Source organism: Mycteria americana, chromosome 1, assembly GCF_035582795.1.
Source record: "Mycteria americana isolate JAX WOST 10 ecotype Jacksonville Zoo and Gardens chromosome 1, USCA_MyAme_1.0, whole genome shotgun sequence".
In the NCBI taxonomy this organism is placed as follows: Eukaryota; Metazoa; Chordata; class Aves; order Ciconiiformes; family Ciconiidae; genus Mycteria; species Mycteria americana.
This window is the reverse complement of record NC_134365.1, coordinates 74604704-74620045: the sequence shown is the minus strand read 5'-3', so window position 1 is coordinate 74620045 and position 15342 is coordinate 74604704. Positions and strand designations below refer to the sequence as shown.

Sequence of the window (15342 nt, the reverse complement as noted above, 5' to 3'; positions counted from 1 at the left end):
GGCCTAGTCAAATAAACAGGATAATTTCCCTTGGTCCGTCTCTCACTTTTTTTCCACTGGATGATGAATCCCAAAACCCGTACAGCCATACACCTTAGAAAAGTCTAAAACAACCTTTGTTTCCCTTTTTTTCTTCCCTTTTGCCACTCCTGTACATTTCCAGCTGCATCCTCCCCAACCTATAAACTGCCAACCAAACCCTTCTGTTCAAAATGAAGCAATTCCAAATGACCCACCATCACTACTTAAAAAAAAAAAATTAAAAAATCCAAGAACAAGAACTGAGTGCCCAATATCATGCCACCATCCGTTTACAATGCAAAAAGTAGGACAGAAGGCAGCTAAGTGTCTCTCTCTCATACAAATGTACTTAGGTAAGTAGTTTTCCCCCCTTCCCTTCCTTGCCATTCCTTCTCCCTTCCCTTTTTCACCCCAGAACAAGACCGTGGATGTTCTGCAGCCAAGCGTTTCATAGCGAGGCTGTATCACCTCAAAGAGTTAAAAGCTCCTTTTGACTTTAGCACCTTCTGAAGCGTGTGAGGAGGATGCCTAACCCTGCAAAGTTCTCAGCATTTTCAGCTGCCACAGATTCCAAAAGAAACTTTGGGCACTCCATTTTGAGCTTTACAATATCAGGATAATAAAATACTATTATTTCTTTTTTAATCCTTTCGTGGTGATTTTCTGTAAACCCATACCTTGTGAGTCTAACTGTTCTGCTTTGTTAGTCTGGTACTACCTATTGCATTATAAAAGGACATTCCTGTACAAACAGAATATGACCCTAAATATCTCTTTCTTGCACAGAATAAATGTAATCTTATATATTTGGATGAATCATCACACAAAGCAGAAAGAGACACCCAGAAAAGGGGTACCCCACTGACTTGACTAGAACATCTTCAGAGATGTTTTTGATATAATTGTTCTGAGACTGTATTTTTCTCATAGTCTAGCTTCTTTAACACACCAGAAAGAGCCAGTATGTACCTAAAGCAAAATATTTTAGTTCAGTTCTTTGCCATTATTTATTCTAGTCCATTTGTCACATCTATATAGCTTATATCATTATTGACACAGCTATATGAGTAATAACATGTATCATGCCTCTATCTTCCTGTACACAACTCATAAAAAGAAGAATAGGATAGTTCAGCCAAATGAATAATTATTAAGGGTATACTTTCAAAAACCAGAAATCAATTGTTCATCACAGTAATTGACTGTGGTCATTCATTACATCTCTGCTGTAGATCCTGCTCTGCTTTACAGGAGACATTTCATAAAACAGGCATTACGAAAATACTGCAGAAGTTTCAACCCTCTAAAAGATAAATACGTTAGACCAGTCTTTTGCAGTATGTGATAAAAAGGAGATTAAAACAGTCACAGGAAAAAAGAGGATGAAGCAAGCAACAGTGCTAGTTTGCTGGTATAGTGACACCCCATTCTAATACACCTCTTTTGGGACTTGTTTCTCATACAATCTGGTAACATTTATCACCGGTGCTCTCTTGCAAGTGACTCCTACTAAACATTTAGAGGTTCTGGCTTGATTATCTGAACACGATGGAAGACACCAAATGCAGATGAAGCAGAGTTTTTGAACTGAAGGACTCACATACCTAGCAGGCATACAAAATTGTCAAAATAGGATAACAAGCAGTTTTATACACCTAGAGCTTTAGAGCGTCACAGACATATTGTGTTGCTTTAATTCTATTCCCTTAATAAACTAAAAAAGATATAAAAGCCATGATCTAAGCTTTCAGACTTAGTAATGCCCATTAACTAAAAAGGAATTAAAGAAGAAACAAAAATAGGTTGCGTAAACAAAGAGGTAATCAAAAGTTCAAAAATTAATTTCAAACCTCTCAGTCAGCACAGCTGGGAAACCCAGGAGCTTAGCCTGTCCAGCTTAAGCGTGTAAAGGGACAGTATGAATCTCCTTCTATTATGCTGAGTGCCCTACCTCAGAATTAGATGATGAGAGGAAAGAGCCTGTGGTCTTCTTGCCTATCTAGATACTTAGATAGCCTTCAATGACTATGCTATATAACCTGTAAGGGATTACCTATGTCCCACTGTTTATTCTACAACAGTGTCCCGCAGCAATGTTACCTTTTAGTCAATATTGCCTCTATTTCACAGGACAAGAAGAAAATATGCATTCTAATTTGGATTATTAGCAATGTAAAATACATCCTACTACCAACCAAATGTAACACATAAAAGCGATACTAAAAAAAAAAAAAAAAAAAAGAGAGAACAAACTATACTGAAACGGCCCCAAATCTATTATTTAATTGATGTCATGTACACCCATTTCAGTTTTGCACAATTGCTTCTTCATTCCCGAAACATGAAATCAGTCCAAGGGGACTCCAAGCTATGCTGTATTTTCCATGTTTCACTTCAATAAAATATTACAAATACGTTACCATGTATCTGGGATTTTTTCTTTAATCATCATAACAAACCAATGTTTTCATAATGTCGCCACAAACCGCAGCTATTACCTCATACAAGAGCACAATGTTTTGGCAATGCAGTGCAAATAGTAGGAACAACTTCACCATCATCTTCCAAAATAGTTCTTTGAACAAATTTCCCAAAAGACAGTAGCAACGAAAGCTCTGCCACTTCATTTCTTCCCTCCACCGTCTTGATGAATGAGAAGAAAGCAGTGAAAAAAGCAGTGTCCTCTCCTATCTCCTTGTTCCAAAAGGCTCTGAATGACAGTCATACACAGCTAAATGACACTGAAGTCAAGAGGAAACATTCCAAAATGTGGACAAATTACATACGTCGTTTAACCCAAACGCTCCAGAATAAGGCTTAAGAAAAACGGGCTGTTTAGTATCTGCCCATACCACGTGTTCTAACCAAGTCATGGGGAGGGCTGGGGCAACACCTAAATTATATCAAAAACATGAGTAGTACCCCATTTTAATGTGGAAATGACATTGTCAATTACAGCGGAAAAATGTGAAGATAAGGTGAAAATTCTTTTGTTAGTGTCCTGATCTTGTATCAAGTCCAAAACCTACAGAACTTCAAAGGAGTCAAAGCCACTCAGAGCCTAAGCAGGTTTGGCCTTTACTTGTGTGTTCAGTCTACCATATTTCTTCTCAGACTTTACTCAGAATGGTTTCAAGCAACTTACTGTTAATAAGGATTAAACCTACTTAACTGAAGTATTTCCAGAGATCACATCACTATCAGGCCTGGTTAATGGGTCTTGAAGTCTACAGCAGCGAGGCTGCACTCCTTATATATTCTATGACTATATATTTGCATTCTGGATTCTTTCTCAGTGAAAACCAGTGCATGTAAAATAAATTCCACAGTCCCACATCTTGTATACAAAGGGCATCACACATATCTTGCGACTTAAGCTATTCTCCTGAAATTATCTTAGTCTCACACAATCACACTTCAAACACCCCATATGTCCAGTTTGGTTATTCCTCCTTTAAAAAGCTAATAAATGTAATACTTAGATGCAACTGCATTTCATCTAAAAACAATTATCTGCAGTACTTTGTGCCAGGAAAAGCGTCAATAGGAATCATTAACAACACTTCCACTTTATTTTCTCCCCGTTTAATGGGCCCAATCCAACACCCAAGTTAAGGCAGTAAGAGCCTGACAATTGTTTTCAGTAGGAGCTGGACAGAGCCTTATGATCATACATGAATGTGGGGCTTGTGCAAGGAGACCGGATGACAAGCATAGCCTCTGTTTATTCATACAACGATACTGCAAAGACAGAGGAAGAACAAACTTGCCCGTGATGTTCCTACTACCCAGAGCTGCAGAGAAGCCAGCAATAAAAGCTTTGGAGGTGAGGGCAAACAGCGCTCTCTGGACTTAATCAGTCCTTGTCCTCTTTTATAAGACTATCAATAAGAGCATCAAACTCATTTGCTGAAAACCAGACTGACACAAGGCACTTGGTGCCTGGTGAGAAGCAACTTTTACCTATTACTCTCCTGAAGTGTTTTTAAAAATTTAAAAACACAATACAAGACCCACCCTTGGTGCTACATATACCCTCCTATTCAACAGGATTATTTTCGTCTCAAATTAAAAACAAGTCATCTGCACAATAGTTCACAATTACAATGCACGTGTATTGCTTTATTGAACTCTACCTGATAAATGGGTCTAAAAATGTAGATCAATTTATTTCAGGCACTCGCTTTGATGTTTCATATGGATAAAAATAAGGAGAGAGAAAAACAAGCTCTGATTTTTCTCCCCAAACACCCCTGGAAGTGGTATATTTCCAAACAGATTAGATGCATGAGCCAAAGTATTAAAAACATTTAATTGCCCCAAAATACTAAAGGGACACGCAAGTTTTTTGCACTAGGTGACTCACATGCAATTCTTTCACGCACAATGTTTTTAATTTCTTTAGGAAAATCATGCACTCTTCCTACACACGCGTTCATCCCTTCCTCCTGCTTTCAGTGTTAAATATAACATCAGAATCTTTGAAAATACAGATGTTATATAGCCTTTGAAACGTAGGAGCCAAATTCATTCTGGAGACTTTCAAATCTGTACCTAGGGCTTCCTGGAAGGCACAAGCAGCACATAATGCTTCAAGGGATTTCCGAAGTCCTGTACTGACATGTGCCTGATCTCACTTTGCCTCAAAGACTGGAGCTAGACAGTCAAAGAAACTGGCAGGGTGATATGCTGTAGCCATTTGGCACCTGCATATTGTGAACCTCATTTTATTTTGGATTATGACAATGACAAGCCACGAAGAGAGCTGAAGTCCAACCTTTGAACCTGGTCATTCATACCCAGCTTTAATGCAAATGTAACTGCAACCTGATGGTAACACTGAACTGGCTGAAAATCAGGAGAAGGAGCCACACTAGATCCACCAAGTGCATCCTCCTCTGTGAACCATCCTCTCTCCATCTCAAGCTTTTTGTAAGTCAGATGTCTAAACTTAATGGGAAGGTGACACAACACAGCAGTTTGTTTAAAACCAACAGAAAGAGACACAACTAGAATTTTAGCGGTGGAAAGAAAAGAAAGAAGAAAAGAAAAAAAAAAAGAAATAAAAAGAAGGGAGAGAGCAAGGGTTTTGTTCAGTCCTTATTACAAGCATGAGGGAACTTAGCCTTAACAGTGTAAGTCAAATTAAACAGTTCAGGGACCTGGCTTGAAAGCTGCTATTTTAATAAAAAGGGGGACAATTAGCAGGTTGTTTAAAACTGTAGCTGCACTCTCGTACCACTCTGCCTCCTCCTTCTCCCAACCCTCCCTCCCACACCACCAACTGCCATCTCAAATTTACCTCGCCATGCACTCACTCCGGAACTCCCTTCCAACCACAGCGGATTGGAGGAATCTACAGAAAATAAACTGACAATAAATATTACTATATTACCCAAAGGGAGGAGGAGGAGAAGCAAAGAAAATGACCAAATTGTTGACATTGGTCAAGGAGACTTTCCCTTCTAAAATTTCCAAGAACACGAGGGCTGAATAGCAAAGGTTTCATTATGAATCCGCTCATAGTGTTTCTTACAGAATTTCTTCTCACCCATTCCTGAATACAGGAGCTTATTCTCATGCAAACATTAACGCTGAGCAGCAGATAGGCTGCTGTTTCGCACTCCTGAAGAAACCCACTTTATGGGACGCAACACGAAGAACTGTTTCACTAATAAGATGGTTAAGTAACTTCAGTAGAGTTGCTACAGGAAGGCATGGTGACACAGCAGCTGGAGAAGTGGCTTTCTTGCTTTCCCTTAGGATCAACACTTAAAGGGCCTCCGAATTTTCTGAAGTTTAATAAGTTTAATTGTTTTAATCTCTACCTGTGAGAATAACAGTGCTCCCCATAAAAATGTAGAAAGCGTGCCCAACTGCTTGTGGGGAGAAAGTGAAAGGAGAAGAGCTGAGGAAGGAAGAGACAGGACAGGAATAATAGAGGGCTGCAAGTCTATTAGCTTGTTAGGGCTATAACCTGAATACTGTTAAGGTTTATTTCACATACATTTTTTTAAAAAGTTAGATTTTTGTTGTCCATACATTGTGATTCACCTAAAACTATGCACAAGCTTTTAACTTTCCAGTATTATCATAATTTTATCCACAGAGATCCAGCTTTATCTTTCTTTCATCATCTCGGACGTTCTCCACAAAAGGACAGACTCAGGCAAATAAAACGTAATAGTTAAAAGCAGCACTTTCTCAAGACCACGTAACAGAGAGAAAAGGAAGTCTTTATAAAATGAAAGCGTAAATAACAATTAGTCCTTTTATTCACCCTCCTGACATCTCAGAAGCAAACAATCCAGCCCTACTTTTAAATGAAAAGTACATTTATTGAGAAAAGCATCCAGCAACATTATGATCTGACATAAGCAGCTCTCTAGACACAGCAGCAAGGAACCTTTAGCCCTGTCCAAAGGTGTTAACAATGCAGTACTAATGTGACACGGCACTAAATGGATGGCCAAACACAGAGGCTTTGTTACACGCAGGAGGTTGCATTTTCGTCATCTTTTTCCAAACGTGCACCTAAGGGAAAATACTATCAAACCCTTTCAAAGAAGAAAAGCAAAGAAGAAACACATTTTGTCCTGCATATTTTAAGGATAAATCTAGCAAAGGCAAAGAAATAATACCTAAATTGCTAACAAAGAGTGAAAGCTCCAAAGATGTTTGATTTTTTGTACGGTGCCTTTTCTTCTGCTTAACCTATTAAGAGTAAAACATGGACTGGCCAGAGTATCAAATTAATACATACTACTTCTTCTCTTAACTTTCCTTTTTTGGTTTTTTTTTGGTTTTTGTTTTTTGTTTTTTTTTTTTTATATTTCATGAATAGGCTTTTACCAAAGATTTCGGTCACTCTCATTCATTCTAAACCTTTAAACAGATGAATTGGGTCAAAATTATTGTATTATATGCCTGTAATTTATGCTATCAACTTTGCTTTCCACCACTGCACCACTAAAGGAAAACCGTGGTCCTGATTTAAAGCTGTAAATTCAGATCAAATGGGAAAGTGTTAAATTCAGAAGGGCTTTTGGTCCATTAACTTCCATGCTGATTTGACACGCTCTGCAGTGCTTGGGCAACAGACTCTGCTATACAACGTATTCCTAAGCAAACAGTGCTTTGTGTCATAAACCATCTGGGGTGTCAGTTCTAAGGGCCACTCATCTAAACTCCTCTGATACACTTGGAAATGCTGAGGTGCAGAACAGAAACTTTTCCTCACTACAGAATCCCTTTTGCAAGGGTAAGGAGATGCTGCTGTCGGAGGAACGATGGAAGGCACAACGTTTTCACTAAGGCAGTTGTTTTCATTATTCCACTGAAGAAAACCATTGGATACACAACCTTTCTAAAAACACTATGATTTTTCTAAGGTACCAATAAAAGTGATACCATTCATAACCTGGACAGTGCTCCCTTTCATATCAGAGCCTATAGTTACAAAGCTAAGTGCCAAGCAGATGGTTGAAATCTGTTTTGTATAAAAAGTGTGTGCGCACACGCGGTTTTTTTAGATTGAGTTCTTTGTATTCATATTCAGGCCTAGGTTCTAGCCATCAAAACACTGGCACTGAAGCAATCATTAGCAGCATTTTAGACAACTGGCAACTAAGGTATTCGCAGTTCTCCACAAAATGTTCAGCAAATATCTCCCAAATGTATAATTAAGGCAAAAGATCATCTTCTTAAATTGGTATCAGTGCTTTGGATGGCCTTTCAACAGACTGCACATGTATGTAAAAAGCTATTTTATTTATCTTCTTTTTTAAATAATGTTCTAACTTCTATTATGCTCTAATTTTTTATAGCTGCTTTTAAAAATACAGGCTTCCATGTCAGACTCTACCCAACTATAACAGCAGCAACTTCATGCATCTTGTTTTCATCTTTCTAATAAACATCAAGAAGGAAATTCTATAAAACATTTTAATAATAAGGCTCTGTCTCTTATTTGCTAACCATTTAGTTTATTTAATATGAAAATATAAGATAAGCTATGCTGCTCTGGAGGAGTCAGCTCCAGACGAGGGCAGTGAGCCCTCCAAGAATCCACTGATGAATCTGCTGCTGTTACACCGGACAACCCATGGCAAGTCACCTCAGTTGCAGGTACCTCAGTCAACTCATTTGTAAGCAGGTTGTTTATTACCACAAACAGCAAAACCAGAAATGCTTACCAGCATGGGGCTCTGCTGTCTGCCTGGGGTTCTCATGGAATCTGGGAACTGGTGACAATAATTTGCCTGGTGACAAATTAACAGAGGTCACACTTTTGACAACTGAGGTTATCAAACAAATGTATATTTGGAAGAATGCATTTTTGTGCAGCGGTCTCGCTTAAGACCTTGGTGGCCACAACTGGGAATTACTACCTTAGGAAACACACAGTTTCAAAACAAAGATTGATTTTGTGTACAGTGCCAAGTCCACTAAGGCCCAGATGTTAGCCCTGGCAGAATTCAGGTACATTTTCATCACCGCTGTTCTGATCATTCTGATCTGCCAGGGATACAAGTTGTTTAGGAGGAACAGATAGTTAATGTGTCTTAACACCAACACAGAACTTCTGAAATCTACAGATCTGCAGAAGCCTGCAGAAATCTCTCCTGATGCGTTAGAAATTCTGGTGGTATTGCAACTGATGGAAGTTTGCTGCAGATTAAGAAAAGTCAGGCTTCTGCTCAGTGATCTCCTCCGAGTCACCATTTCATGCCATCCTGGTTTACTGGGGTGAAAAACGTCAGCCTTTTTCATAGAGTTGAGCAGAACATTAATTAATTAGGCCTACATTTTTAGGACCTGACACTGAACTTCAGTGCCACCGAGTCCAAACACCCAGAATGAATGGGCACTTTTTTAAATGACGCCTTGACTGACCCTATCACAAAATAGGTCTTTGTGAACACACTGCTGAATAACTACTACTGAAATACTATGGAACATGCCTGATTATAATCCATTATCTTGAAAGTAGTCTCCCTCTTGAAAAGCTTATCAAACAAAATATCTTAATAGCTCAGTCATAATATTCATATGCTACAGAGATCAAATCCACCCAGGACTCCTTAGTTTATACCCACTTCCTCAACAGCATGCAGCAAGAGAGGCAACACGGAGACCAAATCTAAATCTACCTGCAGACCCCAATGATTCAGCTCTACTTTTACTGAGGGTACAGTTGGAAATAAGAAAAAAATACTAAAACAGATTAGAAGAACTTTTAACATGAATAAGAAAATAATTCCTCCCTTTTAATAAGCCTGTATCATTTCCTTCATTTTGGATCTCTGTCACACATTTAAAAAACAGATGTCAAATATGCGGGTAAGAATCACAATGCGTTTTGTGTTCTGCAACGTGGTTTTTGCTTTTAAGCTAGTTGGTTTGCTCACTGTGGCTGCCTACATTGCTGCTTTCAGTAGAGTCTGTTCCTCGCATTAATACTCTCCATGTGAAGAATTTTTTCCTGGACTCCCCTAGTGCCTGGTCCTTCGGTTATAAAACATATGACAGCTCTTGTATATATGGCTGAAGATGTTAATTGTTCTCCAGGATAAAACCTTTACCTGACTGCTAATAACACACGCTGTCTCTTAATTTACTGCTTAAACACTGCTGGTGCTGCTACCTAACCCCAGTTCTCCAAACTTGCCTCCAGGTAGGGAGTTAGTTTAGAAGCACGCTCAGATAATTGCAGGGGCTACAGCCAGTATTCCCTCCCAGCCCTAACCAATGCGGCTGGGGCTGTAAATATTTCTGTACTTTGTATTATTAATTATACTCCAAAGTCCCTATTTTACATATTTAGGTAATTCAAATATTACAGTTCATCTTGCTAGAGTGAGACCTTTAGAAATTATAATTGGACAGACAGAAGTCTGTAGTTTGCAGTTCTTAGCATCTCAAGAAGGAAAAGAAGGGTCTTGAGGTTCAAAAACAGGACTAGCAGTCAGTATCTCTACTTTTTATACCCACCCATGCAAATTATTTTGTGACACCGTCCCTCAGTTTTCTCATCTATAGGTTAAGACTAATCTTGCTTTTCAATCTACAGAGCACAGAAATCTTCATGATTTGTATATTAATGCTTCCCAAATGCTCTGAATTCCTAATCAAAAGACTTTATAGGAAGTATGAATCTATTATTAATATTATCAGTACTTCTAACAGTAAAGCGACTTCTACATACCTATGTGTAGAAAACATACAGAGAGAGAACACACGCACATATATTGCTCACTTTATAAATTCTAAAGTATGGCTTCGGGACTGAAATCTCATTCATGAACCATGCTAGGGATCTTTTACCTACTCTCTGTTTCTGAATTTTCCCCATACAAAGACACATTGATATTACTCTAAGCTCTAAGCACAAAGGCTCCTCTGTGGAATGGAAAGAAACCTTCTTTTTTGTGTTTGTACAGTGACGAGCATAATGGGGTCCTGATTCAGGATGCTCGCACTCTACAAAAACACACTATATCAACGACACTAATACACATGCAGATTATCTATAAAAGAGATGCATGGCATACTTGAGAGTGGCACAGTATTTTTCCCATACTTTGCATGGTATTTCATGCAAACGCCATAGCCTAATATGGTTTCCTGAGTCACACAATTAATTTCAGAGTCTAGGCAAGAACAGCAAAAGTGAGCAGAACTTACAAAACATAAGCAAAGGATGAGAGCCTTCCACTGAGAAATTCGGCCAAATTCTAATCGCAGTTGCAAAACCAGAATCAACTCAATGTTCATATGGTTTCGACAAAGATGAGAATCAACAGCCTTCTTTACAACACACTGACCATAAATACCTACTTAAATCTGCAAAACCCATGAGCAAAAGACAAACCAAAGGCTGAACCTGAAGAGAGAGATGTATTTTATAAGTCCCTGTGATCTTCAAACTCAAAAGCCTGGATATTTTTAACAGACATGGAAAGGAAACCTATTTGGCTTTACTCAGCAACTGCAGAAGCAAACTGTACTAAAAGAATAATGTTGCATGTTCTGTTTTCATTTGATTTCATTTAGCCTTTCAGTTCTATTTCAGTTTTGTTTCATTTAGCCTATTTTTTTTTTAAATAATCATCATGTTTTGGTGATTCACATTTCACACCAGCATAGGAACAAGTCATGTAAATACAACACAACAAAATGACCCAGTTTGTTAATAGACATGCCAAATGGGTAAGAACATCCTTTCCTCCGCCCTTACCAACCATCACCTTCCCACACATCTCATTTCTATCCAAAAAAGCCTCTGCCCCAGTGAGGCCACAGCATCAAAATTTAGGGAGAAAACCCTATGAATAGAAACTTGACTAAACCTTTGGAGAAAATGTTTTCAGTCTTGTTTAACAAAGTGAATGTAATGAGGCCGCTAAGGGAATTTCTCTGAAAACAGAAGACTTCTCTACAGTTGAATACAGCCTGGGCAGCACTACAGCAAGCCCATACCCCCTCCCGGCACAAAGCTCTGCCCCAACCCTAACTCAGGCAGGCCACCCCAAAAGGCGAGAAGACACCGCACACTTCATGCCCTTCATTAAACATTCTCTCTCTTGAAACAAGGAATACCTCAAAATTATAAAAATTGTATGCAGAGAGGTGCTTTGGTCTTTCTGACTCTGATGAATTTTAGTCACATCAAACTCTATTAAAGCGTAGTCTCTTTAGGATTCCCAATGAACTGAAGATAATGCAACTCAACGCAACCCAGTAAACGGACATACCAAACTACAGAGAACAAACACGAATGCGTCTGTACGTATGGGTACACATACTCTTCAGATTTTTTTTTTTTAGGCTCATAGTTTTAATTGGCCAAAAAAGTTTGGTGAAATCTTTTCATGTAACTATGGTAAAAAAGGAATAACAAAATTAAAAATTGTTTGGAACCGCTAACATTTTCCTTGCTCCTGGTCTTATGCTACCTATTGAGTTGGATTGGCAACTCCAGCTCACTGTCAGATACATTATCTTTGCCCATGCCCAACCTGCAAGATGAATGAATCAAACATGGGGCATTTTTTCACTGCCACATTCTTAACAAAAAAACAAAAAACCAACCAAACAAAAAAGACAAGCTCAGCACCAAAGAAACCAAGAGGATGACAAACTGCATGGGTTTCTCTTTACATAAACTACATTCCTAGGTCTTTTTTCTCTAGAGCTACAAAGGTTCATGAAGAACATTAGATGTAGACAATGGTCTTAACTATGTAAGAATAACACATACCCACACACACACAGAGTTCCTCACCACTAACAGAACTCTGGTTATTCAGACAAGAAAATTAAATTTCTATTCACTCTGTTTATACTTTTGCCCCCAAAAGTAATAGAATTATCTTAAGATTAGTAAGACAGAAATAAATACGTAGTAATAAGACTATAATACAACCACACAGAAAAATTAGCACTAAGGTAACATTTTATGATATATTTAGATCAAATAGCACGCAGACACCCACATCCTAGGAAAAAAACCAAAACACAATGAAGACAGTCAATATGAACTTGAGAAAACACAAAACCAGAAGTACGTGGTAGAACAAAATAAAATAAAATTATTATACATCTCAAAGAGCAGTTGCGGATACGAATTTCCATACTTGACACCCCCCCCCCCAAAAAAGGGTACAAAAAGGAAATCTGGAATACCAAACCTAAATTTTAAAAATAGCAAATATAATTACAATTTGAGAATTGAGAAATGTTACCTGATTAATCCTACAATACTTCTAAGGGAAACAAGGTCAAAGCCATTCCAAACTTTCAAAATGAGCCCCAAGCTTTTTCTCATTTTCACTTCAACTCTCAGAGTTCTACAAGTCAAAAATAATATCAACACGTTGAATTTTTTTTTTTCTTAAACAAGGTGACAAAAGGACAAGTTGAAGAGAAGTGCCATGCCAGATCAAAAATAGGGGGTAGGCAAATGCTTGCAAATTTCTTTCAACACAAAACAAAGAAACAAACAACCCCCCCCAATACCATGGGCAGCACCTCTAACACTCCTGAACTTCATATTAACAACTAATGATTCTAGCAACCCGTCTTTCTCTTCTCCTTCTTTCTTTTTCTGTCTAAAAAATAAAAAATTGCATCCATCCTAAAAAAAGACAGACAGCTTCTCTGAATTACCACTGCACATCTCACAATTTCCATTCACTCCTCACATCCTTTTGAAGTACCACGGTCCCTGCAAGCAGCGCTCACCAAAATTCTTCCAAAATCTTGTCGAGATGCGCTCTCTCCCAACAACTACTGCGCACAGAACTTCACACTGTCACGAGGACATGTGGGCTCAGGAACAACTTTCAGAGACTCCTGGCTTCTCAGGCTGGCAAAGGCTGGGCTCGGCGCGGAGGTGACAAGCGGCGTCTCTCGAGCGGAGGCTGCGGCGCGCAGGGCTCCCCGCTGCACCCCTGGCGGCTGCTGGCCACAGGCTGAGCCCGGCCGCGGCCCCAGGCGAGGCGCAAGCCACTTGGACCAAGTCAGCCCCTCGGTGGGGTGTGGGAGAGGTGGGACGCGTGGCAGACCGCAGGCTAGCATCATAACCCTCGGCAAAGGCGTGGGTGAAAACTTTATGGCCGCTGACGGCAGCGGGGGTTCGCCAGGGGGTCTGCGGGAGGAGATGTGAAAGGTACGTACGCCGTAAATCCCCGTCAGGTACAGAGCGTGCAATTGCTCGCCCTCGCCCACCGCCCAAAGCCGAAAGCTCAAGAGAAAAATGCAACCCATTTCAAAAGTTTGAGAAGTAAGTTCTGGTTTAGGTAATACAATAATGCAATGAGGATTTGCTTAATTGGCAGCACAGCTTTTAACATACTCAAATACAACAATTTTACCTTTCGTAGGAAGTACAGGAGACGTTGTTACATATTTTCCAAGTTAGATAAAAATCCACAGATACTTTAAAAGGGAAAAGAGCTTTGCTTCTAAGGATGCTACTTGTTAAACAAACTCCTTGCCATCAGCAGAGACATACTATAGCTATTGATTAATTGCTGCAAGCACTTCTTTTCTCTTGACTACAGTAGCAGAATTCACAGGCATTGAATATTTCCAGTATGTATAGGTGCAACATGACAACACGTTTTTCCCCCTCCACTTACGAGTTATATGCTATAACCAGGCCTGACTAAGAAATTAATTTAAAAAAAAAAAAAAAAAAAAAAAGGCCAAGAGGATGTCAAACTGACTTCTGCAAGAGTTGTGAAGGTAGAGGTATCTGACACACAAGCGTGCAGGTATCCTATTCAACATTAAGAGGTCTTTTTAAGTGTAGTATGAAAAGCATGCGAAGAAACTATAAATCTGCCTTGGGAGGAGATACTCTCTTTCCTGTATAAATATTGTAAAAGTGTATTTTATACAGCTACAGATATATCACATTACACAGACATGTATGCCTATCCTATCAGGGAGCTTCACATTAAAGTAACTCAATCAGATACTATATGCCTCCTAAATGATAAAGCCATAAATGCTTGTTAAAAGCTCCCTGAGAAGTAGTAAATATTGTGTAAACTAGCTATATATTTAAGATCTCTGGACAGCAAGAGAAGGAAAAACAATTCCTCTCCTATCTAAAGGTACCAATCAAACACACCATGCACATAAACATCGCAAGATGCTTGGTGGGAGAGTGTGTGTATGTGTTTGTGTGTGTTTTAATTAACTCCTTGAATGCATATGATGAGCCAGCCACCCAGAATTAGTAATGCCAAACTCCCGATTTGATTCAAATGCAATGAATACAACAGTCGAATTGTGCGGGCTGGTGTGTCACTCATCAGCTCTCTCATTTGGGCTTTTGCCTTCCAAGTCTAGTTCACAATTTCAGCAACTGGTAAATTATTGAGATGTTCATTAAAATCCATAATCTGTAACAGTCAACTTCTTCCTCGCTAAGAATAAGCACAACAAATGAAATTAGCGCACGCAGGACATTAATGAGTAGTCTGCAAATGCATTAATTCCTTCAGCCTTATCTCAGAGAAATAAAATCATATTAATTTTCATCACTGCAAAAAACCACTATCTGAAACTTTTAACTGCCACTGTGTTTATTCTTCAGATCCCAGACCCCTAGACCCACAAACGTAAGCAATAAAGTCCTTTTCTCAAAACATCTCAGTGGAAGGTAAAAGCTATTCAGCCCGATATTAAAGAAATCTCATTGTTTTCTTTTAAATGAAGGAATAATCACTCTTACTTCTACAGGTAGATTTTACGAGAGTGGGACATCATTCTGAGCAAGCCGGTTAATAGAAAGGTATTATTCTTTCT

The 15342-nt window shown here is 38.9% G+C and overlaps 1 protein-coding gene across 43 annotated transcripts in view; it reads right to left on the bottom strand.

Annotated features, from left to right (window-relative positions):
- Positions 1-15342, bottom strand: part of SOX5 (SRY-box transcription factor 5) — a 723931-nt gene that overhangs the window by 278402 nt on the left and 430187 nt on the right. The window contains exon 1 of one of the 43 annotated variants that reach the window (XM_075506200.1): positions 8217-8256. The exons of the other annotated variants lie outside the window; for them this stretch is intronic. The gene's annotated coding sequence lies outside the window, so the exon portion shown is untranslated. Of the gene's footprint in view, positions 1-8216; positions 8257-15342 lie in introns of those variants that run through there. 43 annotated transcript variants of the gene reach the window in all.